The sequence below is a fragment of the Spermophilus citellus genome (genome assembly GCF_964194105.1).
Source record: "Spermophilus citellus genome assembly, chromosome: 4".
NCBI lineage: Eukaryota > Metazoa > Chordata > Mammalia > Rodentia > Sciuridae > Spermophilus > Spermophilus citellus.
In genome coordinates this window covers 74,305,965-74,324,790 of record NC_138185.1, presented here as the reverse complement: position 1 = coordinate 74,324,790, position 18,826 = coordinate 74,305,965, and positions in this window count along the sequence as shown.

The following is an 18,826-nucleotide window of genomic DNA, read 5'->3' as shown; positions in this document are numbered from 1 at the left end:
TCAGGTAATGATCAGTACACTAAGTCCACTTGGTTCCCCAAATTTCGTTCTTCTATGTTGAAGCGTTCGTTTCCACTATCAGTTTGCATTTTGGCGTTTCACTCTGTTTTCTGCTATATTGATAGATGTATTTGGAACTCTAAATCAAACACGGTTTGTGCTAGTTTCTTGAAACATGACACAGTAAAGCAGTTTCACATTCTAACTCTATGTTTTGTTTCCTTTTCATGTAGCCCTAAGCAGTGACTGGCGAGAAACACTTTCATTGAAAGGGGTTGCAAGCTTCCAAAAATTACGAGTCCCCAGAAATCTCAGCAAATATTTTTAAAACCAAACTGGATGATACTTTCAGGTAATGATCAGTACACTAATCCAACTTGGTTCCCCAAATTTCGTTCTTCTATGTTGAAGCGTTCGTTTCCAGTAACAGTTTGAATTTTGGCGTTTTACTCTGTTTTCTCCTATATTGATAGATGTATTTGGAACTCTAAATCAAACAAGGTTTGTGCTAGCTCCTTGAAACTTGACACAGTAAAGCAGTTTCACGTTCTATCTCTATGTTTTGTTTCCTGTTGATGTAGCCCTAAGCAGTGACTGGCAAGTAACACTTTCATGGAAAAGGGTTGCCAGGCTTCCAAAAATTACGAGTCTCCAGAAATCTCAGCAAATATTTTTTCACCCAAACTGGATGATACTTTCAGGTAATGATCAGAACACTAAGCCCACTTGGTTCCCCAAATTTCGTTCTTCTATGTTGATACGTTCGTTTCCAGTAACAGTTTGCATTCTGGCATTTCACTCTGTTTTCTCCTATATTGATAGATGTATTTGGAACTCTAAATCAACACGGTTTGTGCTAGCTTCTTGAAACTTGACACAGTAAAGCAGTTTCACGTTCTATCTCCATGTTGTGTTTCCTCTTGATGTTGCACTAAGCAGTGACTGGCGAGAAACACTTTCATGGAAAGGGGTTGCCAAGCTTCCAAAAATTTCGAGTCCCCAGAAATCTCAGCAAATATTTTTTCACCCAAACTGGATGATACTTTCAGGTAATGATCAGAACACTAAGCCCACTTGGTTCCCCAAATTTCATTCTTCTATGTTGAAGCGTTCGTTTCCAGTAACAGTTTGCATTCTGGCATTTCACTCTGTTTTCTCCTATATAGATAGATGTATTTGGAATTCTAAATCAAACACGCTTTGTGCTAGCTTCTTGAAACTTGACACAGTAAAGCAGTTTCAGGTTCTATCTTTATGTTTTGTTTCCTCTTGATGTACCCCTAAGCAGTGACTGGCGAGAAACACTTTCATGGAAAGAGGTTGCAAATTTTCCAAAAATTACGAGTCTCCAGAAATCTCAGCAAATATTTTTTCACCCAAACTGGATGATACTTTCAGGTAATGATCAGTATACTAAGCCAAATTGGTTTTCTAAATTTCGTTCTTCTGTGTTGAAGCGTTCGTTTCCAGTAACAGGTTGAATTTTGGCCTTTCTCTCTGTTTTCTTCTATATTGATAGATGTATTTGGAACTCTAAATCAACACGGTTTGTGCTAGCTTCTTGAAACTTGACACAGTAAAGCAGTTTCACATTCTAACTCTATGTTTTGTTTCCTTTTCATGTAGCCCTAAGCAGTGACTGGTGACAAACACTTTCATTGAAAGGGGTTGCAAGCTTCCAAAATTACGAGTCTCCAGAAATCTCAGCAAATATTTTTTCACCCAAACTGGATGATACTTTCAGGTAATGATCAGTACACTAAGCCCACTTGGTTCTCCAAATTTCGTTCTTTTGTGTTGAAGCGTTCGTTTCCAGTAACAGTTTGAATTTTGCCTTTCTCTCTGTTTTCTCCTATATTGATAGATGTATTTGGAACTCTAAATCAAACACGGTTTGTGCTAGCTTCTTGAAACTTGACACAGTAAAGCAGTTTCACATTCTAACTCTATGTTTTGTTTCCTTTTCTTGTAGCCCTAAGCAGTGACTGGCGAGAAACACTTTCATTGAAAGGGGTTGCAAGCTTCCAAAAATTACGAGTCTCCAGAAATCTCAGCAAATATTTTTTCACCCAAACTGGATGATACTTTCAGGTAATGATCAGTACACTAAGCCCACTTGGTTCCCCAAATTTCTTTCTTCTATGTTGAAGCGTTCGTTTCCAGTAACAATTTGCATTCTGGCATTTCACTCTGTTTTCTCCTATATTGATAGATGTATTTGGAACTCAAAATCAAACACGCTTTGTGCTAGCTTCTTGAAACTTGACACAGTAAAGCAGTTTCATGTTCTATCTTTATGTTTTGTTTCATCTTGATGTACCCCTAAGCAGGGACTGGTGAGAAACACTTTCATGGAAAGAGGTTGCAAGTTTTCCAAAAATTCCGTGTCTCCAGAAATCTCAGCAAATATTTTTTCACCCAAACTGGATGATACTTTTAGGTAATGATCAGTATACTAAGCCAACTTGGTTCCACAAATTTCGTTGTTCTGTGTTGAAGCGTTCGTTTCCAGTAACAGGTTGAATTTTGGCCTTTCTCTCTGTTTTCTCCTATATTGATAGATGGATTTGGAACTCTAAATCAACACGGTTTGTGCTAGCTTCTTGAAACTTGACACAGTAAAGCAGTTTCATGTTCTATCTTTATGTTTTGTTTTCTCTTGATGTACCCCTAAGCATTGACTGGCGAGAAACACTTTCATGGAAAGAGGTTGCAAATTTTCCAAAAATTACGTGTCTCCAGAAATCTCAGCAAATATTTTTTCACCCAAACTGGATGATACTTTCAGGTAATGATCAGTACACTAAGCCCACTTGGTTCTCCAAATTTCGTTCTTCTATGTTGAAGCGTTCGTTTCCAGTAACAGTTTCCATTCTGGCATTTCACTCTGTTTTCTCCTATATTGATAGATGTATTTGGAACTCTAAATCAACACGGTTTGTGCTAGCTTTTTGAAACTTGACACAATAAAGCAGTTTCACATTCTAACTCTATGTTTTGTTTCCTTTTCATGTAGCCCTAAGCAGTGACTGGCGAGAAACACTTTCATTGAAAGGGGTTGCAAGCTTCCAAAAATTACGAGTCTCCAGAAATCTCAGCAAATATTTTTTCATCCAAACTGGATGATACTTTCAGGTAATGATCAGTACACTAAGCACACTTGGTTCTCCAAATTTCGTTCTTCTATGATGAAGCGTTCGTTTCCAGTAACAGTTTCCATTCTGGCATTTCACTCTGTTTTCTCCTATATTGATAGATGTATTTGGGACTCTAAATCAAACACGCTTTGTGTTAGCTTCTTAAAACTTGACACAGGAAAGCAGTTTCACATTCTAATTCTATGTTTTGTTTCCTTTTCATGTAGCCCTAAGCAGTGACTGGCGAGAAACACTTTCATTGAAAGGGGTTGCAAGCTTCCAAAAATTACGAGTCTCCAGAAATCTCAGCAAATATTTTTTCACCCAAACTGCATGATACTTTCAGGTAATGATCAGTACACTAAGCCCACTTGGTTCCCCAAATTTCGATATTCTATGTTGAAGCGTTCGTTTCCAGTAACAGTTTCCATTCTTGCATTTCACTCTGTTTTCTCCTATATTGTTAGATGTATTTGGAACTCTAAATCAAACACGGTTTGTGCTAGCTTCTTGAAACTTGACACAGTAAAGCAGTTTCACATTCTAACTCTATGTTTTGTTTCCTTTTCATGTAGCCCTAAGCAGTGACTGGCGAGAAAGACTTTCATTGAAAGGGGTTGCAAGCTTCCAAAAATTACGAGTCTCCAGAAATCTCAGCAAATATTTTTTCACCCAAACTGGATGATACTTTCAGGTAATGATCAGTACACTAAGCCGACTTGGTTCCCCAAATTTCGATCTTCTATGTTGAAGCGTTCGTTTCCAGTAACAGTTTCCATTCTTGCATTTCTCTCTGTTTTCTCCTATATTGATAGATGTATTTGGAACTCTAAATCAAACACGGTTTGTGCTAGCTTCTTGAAACTTGACACAGGAAAGCAGTTTCACATTCTAACTCTATGCTTTGTTTCCTTTTCATGTAGCCCTAAGCAGTGACTGGCGAGAAACACTTTCATTGAAAGGGGTTGCAAGCTTCCAAAAATTACGAGTCTCCAGAAATCTCAGCAAATATTTTTTCACCCAAACTGGATGATACTTTCAGGTAATGATCAGTACACTAAGCCCACTTGGTTCTCCAAATTTCGTTCTTCTATGTTGAAGCGTTCGTTTCCAGTAACAGTTTCCATTCTGGCATTTCACTCTGTTTCTCCTATATTGATAGATGTATTTGGAACTCTAAATCAAACACGGTTTTTGCTAGCTTCTTGAAACTTGAGACAGTAAAGCAGTTTCACATTCTAACTCTGTGTTTTGTTTCCTTTTCTTGTAGCCCTAAGCAGTGACTGGCGAGAAACACTTTCATTGAAAGGGGTTGCCAAGCTTCCAAAAATTACGAGTCCCCAGAAATCTCAGCAAATATTTTTTCACCCAAACTGGATGATACTTTCAGGTAATGATCAGAACACTAAGCCCACTTGGTTCCCCAAATTTCATTCTTCTATGTTGAAGCGTTCGTTTCCAGTAACAGTTTGCATTCTGGCATTTCACTCTGTTTTCTCCTATATTGATAGATGTATTTGGAATTCTAAATCAAACACGCTTTGTGCTAGCTTTTTGAAACTTGACACAGTAAAGCAGTTTCAGGTTCTATCTTTATGTTTTGTTTCCTCTTGATGTACACCTAAGCAGTGACTGGCGAGAAACACTTTCATGGAAAAAGGTTGCAAATTTTCCAAAAATTCCGTGTCTCCAGAAATCTCAGCAAATATTTTTTCACCCAAACTGGATGATACTTTCAGGTAATGATCAGTATACTAAGCCAACTTGGTTCCTCAAATTTCGTTCTTCCGTGTTGAAGCGTTCGTTTCCAGTAACAGGTTGAATTTTGGCCTTTCTATCTGTTTTCTCCTATATTGATAGATGTATTTGGAACTCTAAATCAACACGATTTGTGCTAGCTTCTTTAAAATTGACACAGTAAAGCAGTTTCACGTTCTATCTTTATGTTTTGTTTCCTCTTGATGTACCCCTAAGCAGTGACTGGCGAGAAACACTTTCATGGAAAGAGGTTGCAAATTTTCCAAAAATTACGTGTCTCCAGAAATCTCAGCAAATATTTTTTCACCCAAACTCGATGATACTCTCAGGTAATGATCAGTACACTAAGCCCACTTGGTTCTCCATATTTCGTTCTTCTACGTTGAAGCTTTCGTTTCCAGTAACAGTTTCCATTCTGGCATTTCACTCTGTTTTCTCCTATATTGATAGATGTATTTGGAACTCTAAATCAAACACGGTTTGTGCTAGCTTCTTGAAACTTGACTCAGTAAAGCAGTTTCACATTCTAACTCTATGTTTTGTTTCCTTTTCATGTAGCCCTAAGCAGTGACTGGCGAGAAACACTTTCATTGAAAGGGGTTGCAAGCTTCCAAAAATTACGAGTCTCCAGAAATCTCAGCAAATATTTTTTCACCCAAACTGGATGATACTTTCAGGTAATGATCAGTACACTAAGTCCACTTGGTTCCCCAAATTTCGTTCTTCTATGTTGAAGCGTTCGTTTCCACTATCAGTTTGCATTTTGGCGTTTCACTCTGTTTTCTGCTATATTGATAGATGTATTTGGAACTCTAAATCAAACACGGTTTGTGCTAGTTTCTTGAAACTTGACACAGTAAAGCAGTTTCACGTTCTATCTCTATGTTGTGTTTCCTCTTGATGTAGCCCTAAGCAGTGACTGGCGAGAAACACTTTCATGGAAAGGGGTTGCAAAGCTTCCAAAAATTACGAGTCTCCAGAAATCTCAGCAAATATTTTTTCACCCAAACTGGATGATACTTTCAGGTAATGATCAGAACACTAAGCCCACTTGGTCACAAAAATTTCGTTCTTCTATGTTGAAGCGTTCGTTTCCAGTAACAGTTTGCATTCTGGCATTTCATTCTGTTTTCTCCTATATTGATAGATGTATTTGGAACTCTAAATCAAACATGCTTTGTGCTAGCTTCTTGAAACTTGACACAGTAAAGCAGTTTCACGTTCTATCTTTATGTTTTGTTTCCTCTTGATGTACACCTAAGCAGTGACTGGCGAGAAACACTTTCATGGAAAAAGGTTGCAAATTTTCCAAAAATTCTGTGTCTCCAGAAATCTCAGCAAATGTTTTTTCACCCAAACTGGATGATACTTTCAGGTAATGATCAGTATACTAAGCCAACTTGGTTCCTCAAATTTCGTTCTTCTGTGTTGAAGCGTTCGTTTCCAGTAACAGGTTGAATTTTGGCCTTTCTATCTGTTTTCTCCTATATTGATAGATGTATTTGGAACTCTAAATCAACACGATTTGTGCTAGCTTCTTTAAAATTGACACAGTAAAGCAGTTTCACGTTCTATCTTTATGTTTTGTTTCCTCTTGATGTACCCCTAAGCAGTGACTGGCGAGAAACACTTTCATGGAAAGAGGTTGCAAATTTTCCAAAAATTACGTGTCTCCAGAAATCTCAGCAAATATTTTTTCACCCAAACTCGATGATACTCTCAGGTAATGATCAGTACACTAAGCCCACTTGGTTCTCTAAATTTCGTTCTTCTATGTTGAAGCGTTCGTTTCCAGTAACAGTTTGAATTTTGTCGTTTCACTCTGTTTTCTCCTATATTGATAGATGTATTTGGAACTCTAAATCAAACACGGTTTGTGCTAGTTTCTTGAAACTTGACACAGTAAAGCAGTTTCACATTCTAACTCTATGTTTTGTTTCCTTTTCTTGTAGCCCTCAGCAGTGACTGGCGAGAAACACTTTCATTGAAAGGGGTTCCAAGCTTCCAAAAATTACGAGTCTCCAGAAATCTCAGCAAATATTTTTTCACCCAAACTGCATGATACTTTCAGGTAATGATCAGTACACTAAGTCCACTTGGTTCCCCAAATTTCGTTCTTCTATGTTGAAGCGTTCGTTTCCACTATCAGTTTGCATTTTGGCGTTTCACTCTGTTTTCTGCTATATTGATAGATGTATTTGGAACTCTAAATCAAACACGGTTTGTGCTAGTTTCTTGAAACATGACACAGTAAAGCAGTTTCACATTCTAACTCTATGTTTTGTTTCCTTTTCATGTAGCCCTAAGCAGTGACTGGCGAGAAACACTTTCATTGAAAGGGGTTGCAAGCTTCCAAAAATTACGAGTCCCCAGAAATCTCAGCAAATATTTTTAAAACCAAACTGGATGATACTTTCAGGTAATGATCAGTACACTAATCCAACTTGGTTCCCCAAATTTCGTTCTTCTATGTTGAAGCGTTCGTTTCCAGTAACAGTTTGAATTTTGGCGTTTTACTCTGTTTTCTCCTATATTGATAGATGTATTTGGAACTCTAAATCAAACAAGGTTTGTGCTAGCTCCTTGAAACTTGACACAGTAAAGCAGTTTCACGTTCTATCTCTATGTTTTGTTTCCTGTTGATGTAGCCCTAAGCAGTGACTGGCAAGTAACACTTTCATGGAAAAGGGTTGCCAGGCTTCCAAAAATTACGAGTCTCCAGAAATCTCAGCAAATATTTTTTCACCCAAACTGGATGATACTTTCAGGTAATGATCAGAACACTAAGCCCACTTGGTTCCCCAAATTTCGTTCTTCTATGTTGATACGTTCGTTTCCAGTAACAGTTTGCATTCTGGAATTTCACTCTGTTTTCTCCTATATTGATAGATGTATTTGGAACTCTAAATCAACACGGTTTGTGCTAGCTTCTTGAAACTTGACACAGTAAAGCAGTTTCACGTTCTATCTCCATGTTGTGTTTCCTCTTGATGTTGCACTAAGCAGTGACTGGCGAGAAACACTTTCATGGAAAGGGGTTGCCAAGCTTCCAAAAATTTCGAGTCCCCAGAAATCTCAGCAAATATTTTTTCACCCAAACTGGATGATATTTCAGGTAATGATCAGAACACTAAGCCCACTTGGTTCCCCAAATTTCATTCTTCTATGTTGAAGCGTTCGTTTCCAGTAACAGTTTGCATTCTGGCATTTCACTCTGTTTTCTCCTATATAGATAGATGTATTTGGAATTCTAAATCAAACACGCTTTGTGCTAGCTTCTTGAAACTTGACACAGTAAAGCAGTTTCAGGTTCTATCTTTATGTTTTGTTTCCTCTTGATGTACCCCTAAGCAGTGACTGGCGAGAAACACTTTCATGGAAAGAGGTTGCAAATTTTCCAAAAATTACGAGTCTCCAGAAATCTCAGCAAATATTTTTTCACCCAAACTGGATGATACTTTCAGGTAATGATCAGTATGCTAAGCCAAATTGGTTTTCTAAATTTCGTTCTTCTGTGTTGAAGCGTTCGTTTCCAGTAACAGGTTGAATTTTGGCCTTTCTCTCTGTTTTCTTCTATATTGATAGATGTATTTGGAACTCTAAATCAACACGGTTTGTGCTAGCTTCTTGAAACTTGACACAGTAAAGCAGTTTCACATTCTAACTTTATGTTTTGTTTCCTTTTCATGTAGCCCTAAGCAGTGACTGGCGAGAAACACTTTCATTGAAAGGGGTTGCAAGCTTCCAAAAATTACGAGTCTCCAGAAATCTCAGCAAATATTTTAAAAACCAAACTGGATGATACTTTCAGGTAATGATCAGTACACTAATCCCACTTGGTTCCCCAAATTTCGTTCTTCTATGTTGAAGCGTTCGTTTCCAGTAACAGTTTGAATTTTGTCGTTTCTCTCTGTTTTCTCCTATATTGTTAGATGTATTTGGAACTCTAAATAAAACACGGTTTGTGCTAGTTTCTTGAAACTTGACACAGTAAAGCAGTTTCACGTTCTATCTCTATGTTGTGTTTCCTCTTGATGTAGCCCTAAGCAGTGACTGGCGAGAAACACTTTCATGGAAAGGGGTTGCAAAGCTTCCAAAAATTACGAGTCTCCAGAAATCTCAGCAAATATTTTTTCACCCAAACTGGATGATACTTTCAGGTAATGATCAGAACACTAAGCCCACTTGGTCACAAAAATTTCGTTCTTCTATGTTGAAGCGTTCGTTTCCAGTAACAGTTTGCATTCTGGCATTTCATTCTGTTTTCTCCTATATTGATAGATGTATTTGGAACTCTAAATCAAACATGCTTTGTGCTAGCTTCTTGAAACTTGACACAGTAAAGCAGTTTCACGTTCTATCTTTATGTTTTGTTTCCTCTTGATGTACACCTAAGCAGTGACTGGCGAGAAACACTTTCATGGAAAAAGGTTGCAAATTTTCCAAAAATTCTGTGTGTCCAGAAATCTCAGCAAATATTTTTTCACCCAAACTGGATGATACTTTCAGGTAATGATCAGTATACTAAGCCAACTTGGTTCCTCAAATTTCGTTCTTCTGTGTTGAAGCGTTCGTTTCCAGTAACAGGTTGAATTTTGGCCTTTCTATCTGTTTTCTCCTATATTGATAGATGTATTTGGAACTCTAAATCAACACGATTTGTGCTAGCTTCTTTAAACTTGACACAGTAAAGCAGTTTCACGTTCTATCTTTATGTTTTGTTTCCTCTTGATGTACCCCTAAGCAGTGACTGGCGAGAAACACTTTCATGGAAAGAGGTTGCAAATTTTCCAAAAATTACGTGTCTCCAGAAATCTCAGCAAATATTTTTTCACCCAAACTCGATGATACTCTCAGGTAATGATCAGTACACTAAGCCCACTTGGTTCTCCAAATTTCGTTCTTCTATGTTGAAGCGTTCGTTTCCAGTAACAGTTTGAATTTTGTCGTTTCACTCTGTTTTCTCCTATATTGATAGATGTATTTGGAACTCTAAATCAAACACGGTTTGTGCTAGTTTCTTGAAACTTGACACAGTAAAGCAGTTTCACATTCTAACTCTATGTTTTGTTTCCTTTTCTTGTAGCCCTCAGCAGTGACTGGCGAGAAACACTTTCATTGAAAGGGGTTGCAAGCTTCCAAAAATTACGAGTCTCCAGAAATCTCAGCAAATATTTTTTCACCCAAACTGCATGATACTTTCAGGTAATGATCAGAACACTAAGCCCACTTGGTTCTCCAAATTTCGTTCTTCTACGTTGAAGCGTTCGTTTCCAGTAACAGTTTCCATTCTGGCATTTCACTCTGTTTTCTCCTATATTGATAGATGTATTTGGAACTCTAAATCAAACACGGTTTGTGCTAGCTTCTTGAAACTTGACTCAGTAAAGCAGTTTCACATTCTAACTCTATGTTTTGTTTCCTTTTCATGTAGCCCTAAGCAGTGACTGGCGAGAAACACTTTCATTGAAAGGGGTTGCAAGCTTCCAAAAATTACGATTCTCCAGAAATCTAAGCAAATATTTTTTCACCCAAACTGGATGATACTTTCAGGTAATGATCAGTACACTAAGCCCACTTGGTTCCCCAAATTTCGTTCTTCTATGTTGAAGCGTTCGTTTCCACTATCAGTTTGAATTTTGGCGTTTCACTCTGTTTTCTGCTATATTGATAGATGTATTTGGAACTCTAAATCAAACACGGTTTGTGCTAGTTTCTTGAAACATGACACAGTAAAGCAGTTTCACATTCAAACTCTATGTTTTGTTTCCTTTTCATGTAGCCCTAAGCAGTGACTGTCGAGAAACACTTTCATTGAAAGGGGTTGCAAGCTTCCAAAAATTACGAGTCTCCAGAAATCTCAGCAAATATTTTTAAAACCAAACTGGATGATACTTTCAGGTAATGATCAGTACACTAATCCAACTTGGTTCCCCAAATTTCGTTCTTCTATGTTGAAGCGTTCGTTTCCAGTAACAGTTTGAATTTTGGCGTTTCACTCTGTTTTCTCCTATATTGATAGATGTATTTGGAACTCTAAATCAAACAAGGTTTGTGCTAGCTTCTTGAAACTTGACACAGTAAAGCAGTTTCACGTTCTATCTCTATGTTTTGTTTCCTGTTGATATAGCCCTAAGCAGTGACTGGCGAGTAACACTTTCATGGAAAAGGGTTGCCAGGCTTCCAAAAATTACGAGTCTCCAGAAATCTCAGCAAATATTTTTTCACCCAAACTGGATGATACTTTCAGGTAATGATCAGTACACTAATCCAACTTGGTTCCCCAAATTTCGTTCTTCTATGTTGATACGTTCGTTTCCAGTAACAGTTTGCATTCTGGCATTTCACTCTGTTTTCTCCTATATTGATAGATGTATTTGGAACTCTAAATCAACACGGTTTGTGCTAGCTTCTTGAAACTTGACACAGTAAAGCAGTTTCACGTTCTATCTCCATGTTGTGTTTCCTCTTGATGTTGCACTAAGCAGTGACTGGCGAGAAACACTTTCATGGAAAGGGGTTGCCAAGCTTCCAAAAATTACGAGTCCCCAGAAATCTCAGCAAATATTTTTTCACCCAAACTGGATGATACTTTCAGGTAATGATCAGAAAACTAAGCCCACTTGGTTCCCCAAATTTCATTCTTCTATGTTGAAGCGTTCGTTTCCAGTAACAGTTTGCATTCTGGCATTTCACTCTGTTTTCTCCTATATTGATAGATGTATTTGGAATTCTAAATCAAACACGCTTTGTGCTAGCTTCTTGAAACTTGACACAGTAAAGCAGTTTCAGGTTCTATCTTTATGTTTTGTTTCCTCTTGATGTACCCCTAAGCAGTGACTGGCGAGAAACACTTTCATGGAAAGAGGTTGCAAATTTTCCAAAAATTACGAGTCTCCAGAAATCTCAGCAAATATTGTTTCACCCAAACTGGATGATACTTTCAGGTAATGATCAGTACACTAAGCCCACTTGGTTCCCCAAATTTCGATCTTCTATGTTGAAGCGTTCGTTTCCAGTAACAGTTTCCATTCTTGCATTTCACTCTGTTTTCTCCTATATTGATAGATGTATTTGGAACTCTAAATCAAACACGGTTTGTGCTAGCTTCTTGAAACTTGACACAGGAAAGCAGTATCACATTCTAACTCTATGTTTTGTTTCCTTTTCATGTAGCCCTAAGCAGTGACTTGCGAGAAACACTTTCATTGAAAGGGGTTGCAAGCTTCCAAAAATTACGAGTCTCCAGAAATCTCAGCAAATATTTTTTCACCCAAACTGGATGATACTTTCAGGTAATGATCAGTACACTAACCCCACTTGGTTCCACAAATTTCGTTCTTCTATGTTGAAGCGTTCGTTTCCAGTAACAGTTTGAATTTTGTCGTTTCACTCTGTTTTCTCCTATATTGTTAGATGTATTTGGAACTCTAAATAAAACACGGTTTGTGCTAGTTTCTTGAAACTTGACACAGTAAAGCAGTTTCACGTTCTATCTCTATGTTGTGTTTCCTCTTGATGTAGCCCTAAGCAGTGACTGGCGAGAAACACTTTCATGGAAAGAGGTTGCAAATTTTCCAAAAATTACGTGTCTCCAGAAATCTCAGCAAATATTTTTTCACCCAAACTCGATGATACTCTCAGGTAATGATCAGTACACTAAGCCCACTTGGTTCTCCAAATTTCGTTCTTCTATGTTGAAGCGTTCGTTTCCAGTAACAGTTTGAATTTTGTCGTTTCACTCTGTTTTCTCCTATATTGATAGATGTATTTGGAACTCTAAATCAAACACGGTTTGTGCTAGTTTCTTGAAACTTGACACAGTAAAGCAGTTTCACATTCTAACTCTATGTTTTGTTTCCTTTTCTTGTATCCCTAAGCAGTGACTGGCGAGAAACACTTTCATTGAAAGGGGTTGCAAGCTTCCAAAAATTACGAGTCTCCAGAAATCTCAGCAAATATTTTTTCACCCAAACTGGATGATACTTTCAGGTAATGATCAGTACACTAAGCCCACTTGGTTCTCCAAATTTCGTTCTTCTACGTTGAAGCGTTCGTTTCCAGTAACAGTTTCCATTCTGGCATTTCACTCTGTTTTCTCCTATATTGATAGATGTATTTGGAACTCTAAATCAAACACGGTTTGTGCTAGCTTCTTGAAACTTGACTCAGTAAAGCAGTTTCACATTCTAACTCTATGTTTTGTTTCCTTTTCATGTAGCCCTAAGCAGTGACTGGCGAGAAACACTTTCATTGAAAGGGGTTGCAAGCTTCCAAAAATTACGATTCTCCAGAAATCTAAGCAAATATTTTTTCACCCAAACTGGATGATACTTTCAGGTAATGATCAGTACACTAAGCCCACTTGGTTCCCCAAATTTCGTTCTTCTATGTTGAAGCGTACGTTTCCAGTAACAGTTTCCATTCTGGCATTTCACTCTGTTTTCTCCTATATTGATAGATGTATTTGGAATTCTAAATCAAACACGCTTTGTGCTAGCTTCTTGAAACTTGACACAGTAAAGCAGTTTCAGGTTCTATCTTTATGTTTTGTTTCCTCTTGATGTACCCCTAAGCAGTGACTGGCGAGAAACACTTTCATGGAAAGAGGTTGCAAATTTTCCAAAAATTACGAGTCTCCAGAAATCTCAGCAAATATTGTTTCACCCAAACTGGATGATACTTTCAGGTAATGATCAGTATACTAAGCCAACTTGGTTCCTCAAATTTCGTTCTTCTGTGTTGAAGCGTTCGTTTCCAGTAACAGGTTGAATTTTGGCCTTTCTATCTGTTTTCTCCTATATTGATAGATGTATTTGGAACTCTAAATCAACACGGTTTGTGCTAGCTTCTTTAAACTTGACACAGTAAAGCAGTTTCACGTTCTATCTTTATGTTTTGTTTCCTCTTGATGTACCCCTAAGCAGTGACTGGCGAGAAACACTTTCATGGAAAGAGGTTGCAAATTTTCCAAAAATTACGTGTCTCCAGAAATCTCAGCAAATATTTTTTCACCCAAACTCGATGATACTCTCAGGTAATGATCAGTACACTAAGCCCACTTGGTTCTCCAAATTTCGTTCTTCTATGTTGAAGCGTACGTTTCCAGTAACAGTTTCCATTCTGGCATTTCACTCTGTTTTCTCCTATATTGATAGATGTATTTGGAACTCTAAATCAAACACGGTTTGTGCTAGCTTCTTTAAACTTGACTCAGTAAAGCAGTTTCACATTCTAACTCTATGTTTTGTTTCCTTTTCATGTAGCCCTAAGCAGTGACTGGCGAGAAACACTTTCATTGAAAGGGGTTGCAAGCTTCCAAAAATTACGATTCTCCAGAAATCTAAGCAAATATTTTTTCACCCAAACTGGATGATACTTTCAGGTAATGATCAGTACACTAAGCCCACTTGGTTCCCCAAATTTCGTTCTTCTATGTTGAAGCGTTCGTTTCCACTATCAGTTTGAATTTTGGCGTTTCACTCTGTTTTCTGCTATATTGATAGATGTATTTGGAACTCTAAATCAAACACGGTTTGTGCTAGTTTCTTGAAACATGACACAGTAAAGCAGATTCACATTCTAACTCTATGTTTTGTTTCCTTTTCATGTAGCCCTAAGCAGTGACTGGCGAGAAACACTTTCATTGAAAGGGGTTGCAAGCTTCCAAAAATTACGAGTCTCCAGAAATCTCAGCAAATATTTTTAAAACCAAACTGGATGATACTTTCAGGTAATGATCAGTACACTAATCCAACTTGGTTCCCCAAATTTCGTTCTTCTATGTTGAAGCGTTCGTTTCCAGTAACAGTTTGAATTTTGGCGTTTCACTCTGTTTTCTCCTATATTGATAGATGTATTTGGAACTCTACATCAAACAAGGTTTGTGCTAGCTTCTTGAAACTTGACACAGTAAAGCAGTTTCACGTTCTATCTCTATGTTTTGTTTCCTGTTGATGTAGCCCTAAGCAGTGACTGGCGAGTAACACTTTCATGGAAAAGGGTTGCCAGGCTTCCAAAAATTACGAGTCTCCAGAAATCTCAGCAAATACTTTTTCACCCAAACTGGATGATACTTTCAGGTAATGATCAGAACACTAAGCCCACTTGGTTCCCCAAATTTCATTATTCTATGTTGAAGCGTTCGTTTCCAGTAACAGTTTGCATTCTGGCATTTCACTCTGTTTTCTCCTATATTGATAGATGTATTTGGAATTCTAAATCAAACACGCTTTGTGCTAGCTTCTTGAAACTTGACACAGTAAAGCAGTTTCAGGTTCTATCTTTATGTTTTGTTTCCTCTTGATGTACCCCTAAGCAGTGACTGGCGAGAAACACTTTCATGGTAAGAGGTTGCAAATTTTCCAAAAATTACGAGTCTCCAGAAATCTCAGCAAATATTGTTTCACCCAAACTGGATGATACTTTCAGGTAATTATCAGTATACTAAGCCAAATTGGTTTTCCAAATTTCGTTCTTCTGTGTTGAAGCGTTCGTTTCCAGTAACAGGTTGAACTTTGGCCTTTCTCTCTGTTTTCTTCTATATTGATAGATGTATTTGGAACTCTAAATCAACACGGTTTGTGCTAGCTTCTTGAAACTTGACACAGTAAAGCAGTTTCACATTCTAACTCTATGTTTTGTTTCCTTTTCATGTAGCCCTAAGCAGTGACTGGCGAGAAACACTTTCATTGAAAGGGGTTGCAAGCTTCCAAAAATTACGAGTCTCCAGAAATCTCAGCAAGTATTTTAAAAACCAAACTGGATGATACTTTCAGGTAATGATCAGTACACTAACCCCACTTGGTTCCCCAAATTTCGTTCTTCTATGTTGAAGCGTTCGTTTCCAGTAACAGTTTGAATTTTGTCGTTTCACTCTGTTTTCTCCTATAATGTTAGATGTATTTGGAACTCTAAATAAAACACGGTTTGTGCTAGTTTCTTGAAACTTGACACAGTAAAGCAGTTTCAAGTTCTATCTCTATGTTGTGTTTCCTCTTGATGTAGCCCTAAGCAGTGACTGGCGAGAAACACTTTCATGGAAAGGGGTTGCAAAGCTTCCAAAAATTACGAGTCTCCAGAAATCTCAGCAAATATTTTTTCACCCAAACTGGATGATACTTTCAGGTAATGATCAGAACACTAAGCCCACTTGGTCACCCAAATTTCGTTCTTCTATGTTGAAGCGTTCGTTTCCAGTAACAGTTTGCATTCTGGCATTTCACTCTGTTTTCTCCTATATTGATAGATGTATTTGGAACTCTAAATCAAACATGCTTTGTGCTAGCTTCTTGAAACTTGACACAGTAAAGCAGTTTCACGTTCTATCTTTATGTTTTGTTTCCTCTTGATGTACACCTAAGCAGTGACTGGCGAGAAACACTTTCATGGAAAAAGGTTGCAAATTTTCCAAAAATTCCGTGTCTCCAGAAATCTCAGCAAATATTTTTTCACCCAAACTGGATGATACTTTCAGGTAATGATCAGTATACTAAGCCAACTTGGTTCCTCAAATTTCGTTCTTCTGTGTTGAAGCGTTCGTTTCCAGTAACAGGTTGAATTTTGGCCTTTCTATCTGTTTTCTCCTATATTGATAGATGTATTTGGAACTCTAAATCAACACGGTTTGTGCTAGCTTCTTTAAACTTGACACAGTAAAGCAGTTTCACGTTCTATCTTTATGTTTTGTTTCCTCTTGATGTACCCCTAAGCAGTGACTGGCGAGAAACACTTTCATGGAAAGAGGTTGCAAATTTTCCAAAAATTACGTGTCTCCAGAAATCTCAGCAAATATTTTTTCACCCAAACTCGATGATACTCTCAGGTAATGATCAGTACACTAAGCCCACTTGGTTCTCCAAATTTCGTTCTTCTATGTTGAAGCGTACGTTTCCAGTAACAGTTTCCATTCTGGCATTTCACTCTGTTTTCTCCTATATTGATAGATGTATTTGGAACTCTAAATCAAACACGGTTTGTGCTAGCTTCTTGAAACTTGACTCAGTAAAGCAGTTTCACATTCTAACTCTATGTTTTGTTTCCTTTTCATGTAGCCCTAAGCAGTGACTGGCGAGAAACACTTACATTGAAAGGGGTTGCAAGCTTCCAAAAATTACGATTCTCCAGAAATCTAAGCAAATATTTTTTCACCCAAACTGGATGATACTTTCAGGTAATGATCTGTACACTAAGCCCACTTGGTTCCCCAAATTTCGTTCTTCTATGTTGAAGCGTTCGTTTCCACTATCAGTTTGAATTTTGGCGTTTCACTCTGTTTTCTGCTATATTGATAGATGTATTTGGAACTCTAAATCAAACACGGTTTGTGCTAGTTTCTTGAAACATGACACAGTAAAGCAGTTTCACATTCTAACTCTATGTTTTGTTTCCTTTTCATGTAGCCCTAAGCAGTGACTGGCGAGAAACACTTTCATTGAAAGGGGTTGCAAGCTTCCAAAAATTACGAGTCTCCAGAAATCTCAGCAAATATTTTTAAAACCAAACTGGATGATACTTTCAGGTAATGATCACTACACTAATCCAACTTGGTTCCCCAAATTTCGTTCTTCTATGTTGAAGCGTTCGTTTCCAGTAACAGTTTGAATTTTGGCGTTTCACTCTGTTTTCTCCTATATTGATAGATGTATTTGGAACTCTACATCAAACAAGGTTTGTGCTAGCTTCTTGAAACTTGACACAGTAAAGCAGTTTCACGTTCTATCTCTATGTTTTGTTTCCTGTTGATGTAGCCCTAAGCAGTGACTGGCGAGTAACACTTTCATGGAAAAGGGTTGCCAGGCTTCCAAAAATTACGAGTCTCCAGAAATCTCAGCAAATATTTTTTCACCCAAACTGGATGATACTTTCAGGTAATGATCAGAACACTAAGCCCACTTGGTTCCCCAAATTTCATTATTCTATGTTGAAGCGTTCGTTTCCAGTAACAGTTTGCATTCTGGCATTTCACTCTGTTTTCTCCTATATTGATAGATGTATTTGGAATTCTAAATCAAACACGCTTTGTGCTAGCTTCTTGAAACTTGACACAGTAAAGCAGTTTCAGGTTCTATCTTTATGTTTTGTTTCCTCTTGATGTACCCCTAAGCAGTGACTGGCGAGAAACACTTTCATGGTAAGAGGTTGCAAATTTTCCAAAAATTACGAGTCTCCAGAAATCTCAGCAAATATTGTTTCACCCAAACTGGATGATACTTTCAGGTAATGATCAGTATACTAAGCCAAATTGGTTTTCCAAATTTTGTTCTTCTGTGTTGAAGCGTTCGTTTCCAGTAACAGGTTGAATTTTGGCCTTTCTCTCTGTTTTCTTCTATATTGATAGATGTATTTGGAACTCTAAATCAACACGGTTTGTGCTAGCTTCTTGAAACTTGACACAGTAAAGCAGTTTCACATTCTAACTCTATGTTTTGTTTCCTTTTCATGTAGCCCTAAGCAGTGACTGGCGAGAAACACTTTCATTGAAAGGGGTTGCAAGCTTCCAAAAATTACGAGTCTCCAGAAATCTCAGCAAGTATTTTAAAAACCAAACTGGATGATACTTTCAGGTAATGATCAGTACACTAACCCCACTTGGTTCCCCAAATTTCGTTCTTCTATGTTGAAGCGTTCGTTTCCAGTAACAGTTTGAATTTTGTCGTTTCACTCTGTTTTCTCCTATATTGTTAGATGTATTTGGAACTCTAAATAAAACACGGTTTGTGCTAGTTTCTTGAAACTTGACACAGTAAAGCAGTTTCACGTTCTATCTTTATGTTTTGTTTCCTCTTGATGTACACCTAAGCAGTGACTGGCGAGAAACACTTTCATGGAAAAAGGTTGCAAATTTTCCAAAAATTCCGTGTCTCCAGAAATCTCAGCAAATATTTTTTCACCCAAACTGGATGATACTTTCAGGTAATGATCAGTATACT